At 43.0% G+C, this 8874-nt stretch overlaps 1 non-coding gene across 1 annotated transcript; it reads left to right on the top strand.

The window, feature by feature from the left end:
* The first annotated feature begins 1051 nt into the window (after positions 1–1051).
* On the top strand, positions 1052–1242 carry LOC140622502 (U2 spliceosomal RNA). Its single transcript, XR_012022260.1, has one exon. It is a non-coding gene; the product is annotated as a U2 spliceosomal RNA (small nuclear RNA).
* The last annotated feature ends 7632 nt before the right edge of the window (positions 1243–8874 follow it).

The raw sequence follows: 8874 nt of genomic DNA, 5'->3' as shown, positions 1-8874 counted from the left end.
AGTATGTGTCTTGTGTTTTATTTCCAGCTTCTCCTTGCCACTACTTTCAGGAAGGTTCTAGGAAGCCGAGTTCTAACACTTCAACCCGCTTCTTATTTGATGCCTTCCCCGTGAAATGGAAAGTCAGTCCAATTTGCTGGAATTCCAAATCTTCCTTCCTTTGATCTTCTTTTAGTGTTCCAACCTCCAACATATTTGTTTTTCAAGCATATCCCACCAGATTTCGTCTAGTGAAGTACCCCACAGTGACAGAGATGAAATCAGGAAGTTCAGAATCTGCCGAAATCATCTGCTACTCAGAGGAATATATTGCCTACATGTTCCTGAGTTAGATAATCCTACCTGGGGATGGTCTGCATCAGAGCCAATCCAATCCATTCCTAATGTCATGTTACATGTCCCGGCGCACTTTGCATGGCTCATCTTCAGCATGCCTTCTCTTGGGGTCCTAATTCCTTCACTGCCTTGGATATGCTATTGTGGAGTAAAGTCCCACCAAGACTTTCTCAGAGGTTCTGTGCCTACTTGGTGCTGACCTCCCCAGTCTCGCTCTCTTAAATGCCCACTTTCCAATCTCACACTGACCCAGTCCTCAGTGGCCATCGTCACAGTGGTTCTGCCAAGACCCCTTGGCGGTGGCTCTGAGACCTTGGCCCAAGTCCCTAATCTCTCCTGGGGGTTGCCCCAGACTATTTCCTCAGAATCCCCCCTCCCCTCCTATTAGATTTTCTGGTCCCCTGTCATCCTTATGGATCTGACAAAAGCATGGAATCTTATTTTAAATATTCTTCTTAAGAGAAGTTAGATGGAAGTCATCTCATTTTCCCTTTCCTTCCTCAAATGGCTCTGCTTCTGTCCCTTACTACTGCTCTTCTGAATCCAAATCCCAGGGACAGCCCCAGGGTCACTGCGATGCTCGTTGGTCCCAGAAACAACTGACTATGAGCACATCAGCTGTGTCTTATCCTTTGGTTTTGCAATACTTTTATTCCATTTTTTGTCTCTATCTTAACCCAGATAGATGGCTATTCTCCTTATAATCATGGTCCTGATCACTTCTCGGCCTTTTGACCAAGATCAAGTGTAGTATCTGTTCTTATCAGTTTAATATCTGATATGTTCTCTATCCGAGGACAATATATTAAATGGATTTTTGGAGCTGGGAGATGGAATAGGAGCTTGCTCTGTCCACTCCACGCATCGACCTGGTATTGCAATCAGAGCCCTGTTGTTTTATTTGTATACTAATGAAATTTGCTACCTTGTATGTCTAAAGCAATCACTTGGGGGTTGTGAAGGCACAAAAATAAAGGTGGTTTCCATCTGTACCTTCTCCCACAGCGTCCCCTTCCAGCCCCAAGGCTTGAAACACCACCCTCAGATTACTAACTCTGAATTAACATTTCTCCCAAACACTAAACTCAGGGCTGCCTTCTCAACACATCCATGAGGATTCCTGATCACCATCACAGATTTACATACTCAAGATCACACTCTTCGTCTCCCCCTCGCACACCTGCCTTTCGGTCAGCTGTCCTCAGTTCCCAGTTGTTCAAGCTAAAAACTAGATTCCATCCTTGATTCTTTTTGCCCCTATTTCATCAGCAAATCCTATCATTATAACCTCCAAAATATTTCCCAAACATGCCCTCCTCTCTTCACACCCATCTCTGCCACCCTCTTCATCTCTCACCTCTCGTCTCTCTACACCTGCTGCTGTCCTCCTACAACCCTGAGACCACAAAAGCTAGAGTGAATTTTTAAAAACATAGATCAGATACTCAGGGTCATGAGATGGAGCCTTGTGTTGGGCTCTACACTGAGCACAGAGCCTGCTTAAGATTCTCCCTCTCTCTCTGTCCTTCCCCCCCACTCTGCTTTCACTCTGTCTCTCCCTCTCTCAAAACAAAACAAAACAAAAACCATAGATCAGATCATGTTACTCCTCTAAGTAAAAATCTTTGATGGCTTTGCATTCTTCCTGAAATATAATTCATTTTCCCCTTAGGCTGACCAGTCCACAACTAATATTTCCCATCTGATCTCACCTGCCCTCCCCGACCCAGGCCATGATTTTTCAGCCCCATGGATTCTCAATCTGTTCCTAAAATGTGCACTCAATCTCGCCCCCTCTTGGTGATTGTGCACTAGCTAGTCCTCTGCCTGAAGTGTTCTTTCCTTGGATCCTTACATGGCAGGCTCTTCCCTGCACATCTTGGCACAACCCAACACCTGTCCCCCGGCCCCTTTAATGGGCCTTGCAATGAGCATTCAATCAAAATTACCCCCTGAGATTCTTTTGCATCAGATTTCTTCACTGTATGTCTTGCATCACACTTATTCAGCAATCTAGTATACTCTGGGTTGTTTATAGCTTCACTGGTTTATTACATATCCTAGAATTGTCGGCTTCATGAGAACAGTTACATTAGAATCAGATGTGACAGTTACCTGGCTGTGATATTTACCTCCTATTTCCTATTACAGTGCCTGGCAGAGCAAGAAAGAGTGTCATCCTTGCACATCTAAGAAACAAAGGGCTATCTGAGCAGTAAGTGCCTCTCTTGCAAGAAGTGAGGCAATTCAGTTAAGCTCTGATAAGAAAGGAGAGGATCCAGAAAATCGAGGAAACAACACAGAAAGAGCCAGAGGAAGAGTGCTGAAAACTTGGGCAATAATATTGCTGTTGGAGGCCAGAAAAGCAAAGCAAAACCCACTCCTGTGTTTCCAGTCCCATCACACAAACCTGCTCTGGCTTCCTCATCTCCAGCCTGATCAGTATAGTAGTCACCCCTCTACAAACTCATCCATCCTCCATGACATGGATCTTTCCAAACACGTCTCTTGTCATGTCACTCCCTGTTTATTTATTTTTTAAGATTTATTTATTTATTCATGAGAGACACACACAGAGAGAGAAAGAGGCAGAGACATAGGCAGAGGGAGAAGCAGGCTATTCACAGGTGCCCAATGCGGGACTCGATCCTGGATCCCCAGATCATGACCTGAGTGGAAGGCAGCCGCCCAACTGCTGAGCCACCCAGGCATCCTCACTCTGTCTTTTAGACAAAGCAAAGTTAGCTATGGGCAAGGGAAGTGCAATGCGAGATGAGTCTGGAGTACTTGGTAAGAAAATGCTCAAAATGAAAGAAGGGAGAAAGGAAGGAAGAAAAAAAGAAAAATGGTTGGATAGATAGAAGGGAAGGAGGGAGGGAGGGAGGAAGAAAAGAAGGAAGGAAGAGAGGGAGGAAGGAGGCATGGAAGGAAAGCAGGAAGGAAGGAAAGAAGGAGGGATGGACAGGAAGGGGAAAGATATTTCACAAAATACCTGGCCAATAGTCTCCAAACATGTCAGGGGATGAAAGAAAGAACCGGTGAGGAGATTGGCAGAGACTAGGGAGACATGAGGGTTGAAAGCATCATGAAACCTGCATCAGATCCTGCAACAGAAGAGGACATACTTAGGAAAATGATGAAATATTACTTGTCTACAGTTGAGTTCATAATATTATACCAGTGTTAATTTCTGACTTTGTCTAATGCACCAGGGTCGCATAGATGTTAACATTAGAGGAGGTAAGGGGAGGGGTGTGCAGGAACTCTGTGTACTATCTTTTCAACTCTCTTGTTAAGCCCCAAATTATTTCAAGTAAAAAGTTTTTTTAAAATAAGTGAAAAGGCCATTAGTGAGCTTGCCAAGGTCACTAGAATAGAGTCTCCATTGTATCTCCCGTGGCCCCAGCTCCTGTTGCTGTCTATCTGGATCCATCTGTCAAGATCGCTGGTGAAAGGCGCCGTCCCCTCACACACATGCAGGCACCATCACTACCCAACCACACTAAGCCATTCACAGGCCCCCCAAGCAGCACATGCTTCATTCCCAAGGCTCTGGGCCTTCATCGCTCCATCTTGGATCCTGTTTCTCAACCAAGCCCTTTATAAATAATTCAAACCAAAAATCACTTCTGTGTAACTTTCCCAAGCCTCCATTTCCACCAAAGGCAGAACTGCCAACTCTTCCCTGTGGGCCCCATCCCCACAGACACGAGCTTACTTCCGCCATGTCCCCTACCACATCACCTGCACAATCTCCCCCTGCTCCCTCGCGACCAACTAGATTCTTGGTGCCCGAGGACAGGACTGGTGCGTATTTCTCTCTATAGTCCTCAATCAATCTAACTATGTATGTGGGGTTAATTGAGAAGGAGGGTCTTCCAGGAGCTGGATAAACCTGTCTGGTTAATCACCATCTGCAGACAGTGCCTTCAGGAGTTTCTGACGGTGAGTCCTGGGAGATGGTGCTCATCCGTCACTGTCCTCGCCAACCAGAGCATGGGACCTGCCAGCAGCCATCTGCAAAGGGCCAGCTCAAAAGGTCACTTCCTTGGAATCTATGAAAAACCAGTGTCTAAGCTTAACTGTGTAAATGGTGAAGAAAAGTTTGCTACCTGAGAAAATGTATCGTTTGTAGACATATCTGAACAAACCATTCATGTAAACAGGGTCACAGGAATTAGAATGATTCTTCGTTGAGTCCAGCTTTTTCAAGGGTAGCCCCTTCTCTGGCCAACTCAGGTTAATCCATATATTTAAAAGTAATAAACCTAAAAAAATAAAAAATTAAAAAAATTAAAAGTAATAAACCTGAATTCTTTTATAAAGTCTAAAGTTCACCCTTTTCCTCCAATTTTACTAGACTGCTCCTTCACGTTCCCAAGAGCCCCTATGACTTCGGATTCCAGACCAATGCCGCTCCCACCCAGGCGGGCTTGGAGGATCTGAAAGGAGGACGAGCATCTCATGGTTCACGTCGGATAGTGGCTCTGCACGGGGACTGCGCACTAACTGGTGGGAGCGCTTCCAGTCTGGCTTTTTCAGGTGAGTGAAGACATTTTTTCAAAGTTGCATCTATACGTTTTCATATTGATTTCTCACAATTCCAAAACAGACTCAAGTAGAAGTGAAATCTGGGATTTCAAAGCCTGCTTGTGATTCAGAGCATAGAATGTTTCATTCACGTGGCCCACAGGGGATTCTGTGCTTCCACCTTGGCATCAGTTTCCCCACATGCACCTTCAATATTTGATCACAAGGATGAAAACAACTGTATCTACAACTGCAGCCTTAGGGTGCAAAACTCAACCTTAATTCAGTTTCCTGTTAGTGCAGGTAAAAAGAAAAAAAGAAAGGAAATAGCATTTATTTCTCAGAAAAGAAGCCTACTGTTTTTTGAAAATGAAGCTTTTATTGAGTTTCTTTTCACTGCAGAGCAATGCAAGGAGATCTATGAGCAACTGTTTCCTTCCATCTTCTGCTGGGCCTCAGCAACACTCAACCCATCCCCTCTGGGTCTCTGTCAAGGAGAAGGGAGATGAGAGAAGCCTGGCATCTACCTGCCCCCAAAATATCTCCCAATGACCTGCCCGTCCTCCTGGGGTCTCCTTGTGAAAGCACAGATGTGATCACATCAAAGCTTCTGTTTTAGATGCAACAGTCTGCTTGATTTTCCCATCATAGTGGAAATATCTATCCGTTTGTTAGATATGTGCAGGGCATACCTAATGAATGGTTAATCCACCCAAACAGCCTACAATTGCAGTATTCTTTCTCCTACCTCTACCTCTACTCTGTCACCCTCATCACACCCTACTGGTCACCAAGACCTGTGGTGGCCCCTCAGAAAGACATCTGTGCTGTATCTCTGTTCCCGTTTTCAATCCACTGATGCAGGATCAGCTTTACTTTTTCTGCCCTGGAACTGCAATTAAGAATGGCTTTAACATCCCTTTCCAGAAGGCTACAAAGGAAAAGGGACTAGGAAGAGGAAACAGATGGATCCCAGCCCCAGAAGCAAATGGGAGCTAGTGGAGGATTAAAGACAAGGATAAATGGGAGCAAAACAGATGCAGGCTGATCTCATTTGCATCACACCTAAGATCCAGAGTAAACAGTAGTCCAATTTGGTGCAACTGTGCAACCTTCTCCTTTGCTGAAAATAAAAAACTTTTCTTGGACCCAAAAGAAAAGTTGAGCTTGATGGGCAGACCACCACCCCAAAATCTGGAGAGACAGACACAACCAGAGAGATCTGTTTGCCTGGAGCAGAAGCTCCTGGAGCCGTCAACTGGTAGAAACACTTACTGGAGGCTAAGTGTGGACTAGCAAGAAAGTAAGAAATTGGGACGCCTGGGTGGCTCAGTAGTTGAGCATCTGCCTTTGGCTCAAGGCATGACCCTGGGGTCCCGGGATCGAACCCCACATCGGGCCTTGCACAAGGAGCCTGATTCTCCCTCTGTCTCTCTCTGTGTGTTTCTCAAGAATAAATAAATAAAATCTTTAAAAGAAAAAAAAAGTAAGTAAGTAAGTAGGTAAGAAGTCTAAACAGGCAGAACAGCAGCAGGATTAGAATCAGATGTGACAAGAAGTTCCTAGAAACCACACCTTTTGGGGGCAAGGAGTGCACATTCTCATGGGCTTTACTATCAGAAACCACACCAGGCATTTATGTTGAAGACCTGAAAAAGATCCCCTCAAGACCACAGCAGAGAGAAGGGAAGAATAATCTTCAAGAATGTTCCCAGACCTTCTCCATAGCAAAGATTTACTTTTCAGGGAAAAACACATTGCCAGAACCTTATTCAAGGTGCGTCAGGGGCTTTCCTCCTGCTCCAGCCTCTGTCTCATGGGGAAAAATAGTCTACAGGGCCAGCATTCAAGGAAATAAATGGAAGGAAGTGAGGAAGGGACATAAGGGTAACCTGTGCCAATGGAGAGACACTGGTGAAAGTCACAACCCCTAGGCTCAGGCCCAAGTCACTGTGATCAGATTACAGGGCACTGGAATGTTCCCTGGCCCCTTCGCCTTGCTACCAACCCCAACAGGACTCCTGGAACATAAAACCATGGAACAGAGTCAAGATCACAGCAAAACAAATTCACTCTAAGAAAAGTTCAAAGGGAATCTAAAGATAATAGAAGAGACAAAAACACGGAAACCAGAGAAATTTTAAGCCCCTAGCACCTACAGTCATAGTAAACATTTAACACACACACACACACACACACACACACACAGAAAACAGACCAACTCCTAGCCAGGTTAATATAAATCTTCACGCCAAAGACCTACTTAGCTCTATTCTTGTTATTCAGCCTTCAAAACACAGATAAGGTAGCAAAGGAGCAAAAGAAAAATAGTCTAAACATGCAGAACCACAGCAGGATTAGAATCAGATGTGACAAAGACATTAGAATCAGAAGCCAAAGAACTGTAAAGGACTATGATTAGTATGTTCAGTATTAGTGTGTTTAAATAATCATGACTAGTATATTAAGTGGGTCAAGAGACAACATGCAAAAACAGATGGTTCTATGGACCGAATGTTTGTGTTCTCCCAAAAGTTCCCTGTTGACATCTTAACCTTCAGTGTGATGGTATTTGGAGGTTAGGCCTTTGGAAAGTGGTTGGGTCTTTAGGACAGAGCCCTCATAAGGGGTAATGGCGCCTTGATAAAACAGACCTGTAAAAGCTCCCTTGCTCCTTCTTCTATATAAGATCACAGCAAAAAGATAGACACCTGGGGGGCAGGGTCTCATCAGGCCAAATCTGCTGGTGCCTTGATCTCAGATGCCCAGCTTCCACAACTGTGAGCAATGCATTTCTTATGTTTAAACACCACCTGGTCTGTGGCATTTTGGCATAGCAGCCTGAAAAGACTAAGACAAATGGCTAATGTAAGCAAGGAGATGGAAAATCTCAGAAAGAATTGAAAGTAAATGCTAGAAATCGGAAACACGGTAACAGAAATGAAAAATGCTTTTAATGGGCTCATCAATAAACCAGACACAACAAAGGAAAGAATCAGTGAGCTTGAGGATATGTCAATAACAAAAGGAGAAGATAGAAGTCAGCACAAGAAATAATAGGAATGATAATGGCTCAGATTTTTTTCAAAATTAATGACAACACCAAGTTACACATCTAGAAAGTTCAGAAAATACCAAGCAGTATTACTACCAAAACACATGGGTTCATGGACATGTACACACACTTAGACACATCACATTCAACCTATAGAAAACCAAACACAAAGAAAAAGTTCTGAAAGAAGTCGGGGGATATCTTGTCTATACAAAAATATGGATAAGAGTTTCAGTGTTTTTCATCAGAAAACAGAAGTGAAATAATGCTCGTGTTGGAAGGAAAAAACTAACGAACCTAGAATTCTATCTTTCAAGGAAATTATCCTTCAAAAATGAAAGGAAAATAAAGACTTTCTTGGACAAACAAAAACTGAGGGAATTCATCATCAAGAAATCAGCCCTTGAAGAAATATTAAAAGAAGTTCTTTATCTAGAAAGAAGAAAAACAATAGAGACTAGAAACTTGGGCTGACATTTTTAAAAAGGAAAAGCATCAGAGAAGGAATAAGTGAAAGTAAAATATTTTTATTGTGATTTTTGATTGATCTAAAAAATTAATATTTGCTTAAGGGAATATAGTAGCATGGTGTTGTTGTTGTGTAATTATAGCACATAAGTGACAGGGATGTATCAAGAGGTAGGAGAGAGGAATTGCACTACACTATAACGTACTTGCACTGTACATGGTTGGATATAGTGCTATTAGAAGAGTTATTTCGTTTATTTAAAAATATATGTTATAAATGGTAAGGCAGTCACTAAAAATTATTTTAAAAAGTAAAATTGATGTGCTCAGAGAGGAAACAAAATGGAATTACACAAAATGCTCCATTAAAACCAGAGATGGCAGAAAAAGAGAGGAATAAGAGAAATAAGAATAAATGAATAGAAAATAGTTAAGAACAATAGATATCAATCCAAATATATCAATAATCACCTAAAATGTATGGC

This window comes from Canis lupus, chromosome 31, assembly GCF_048164855.1.
Source record: "Canis lupus baileyi chromosome 31, mCanLup2.hap1, whole genome shotgun sequence".
Lineage (NCBI taxonomy): Eukaryota > Metazoa > Chordata > Mammalia > Carnivora > Canidae > Canis > Canis lupus.
Note: the sequence above shows the minus strand (reverse complement) of the source record. Positions and strands in the feature narration are given on the sequence as shown.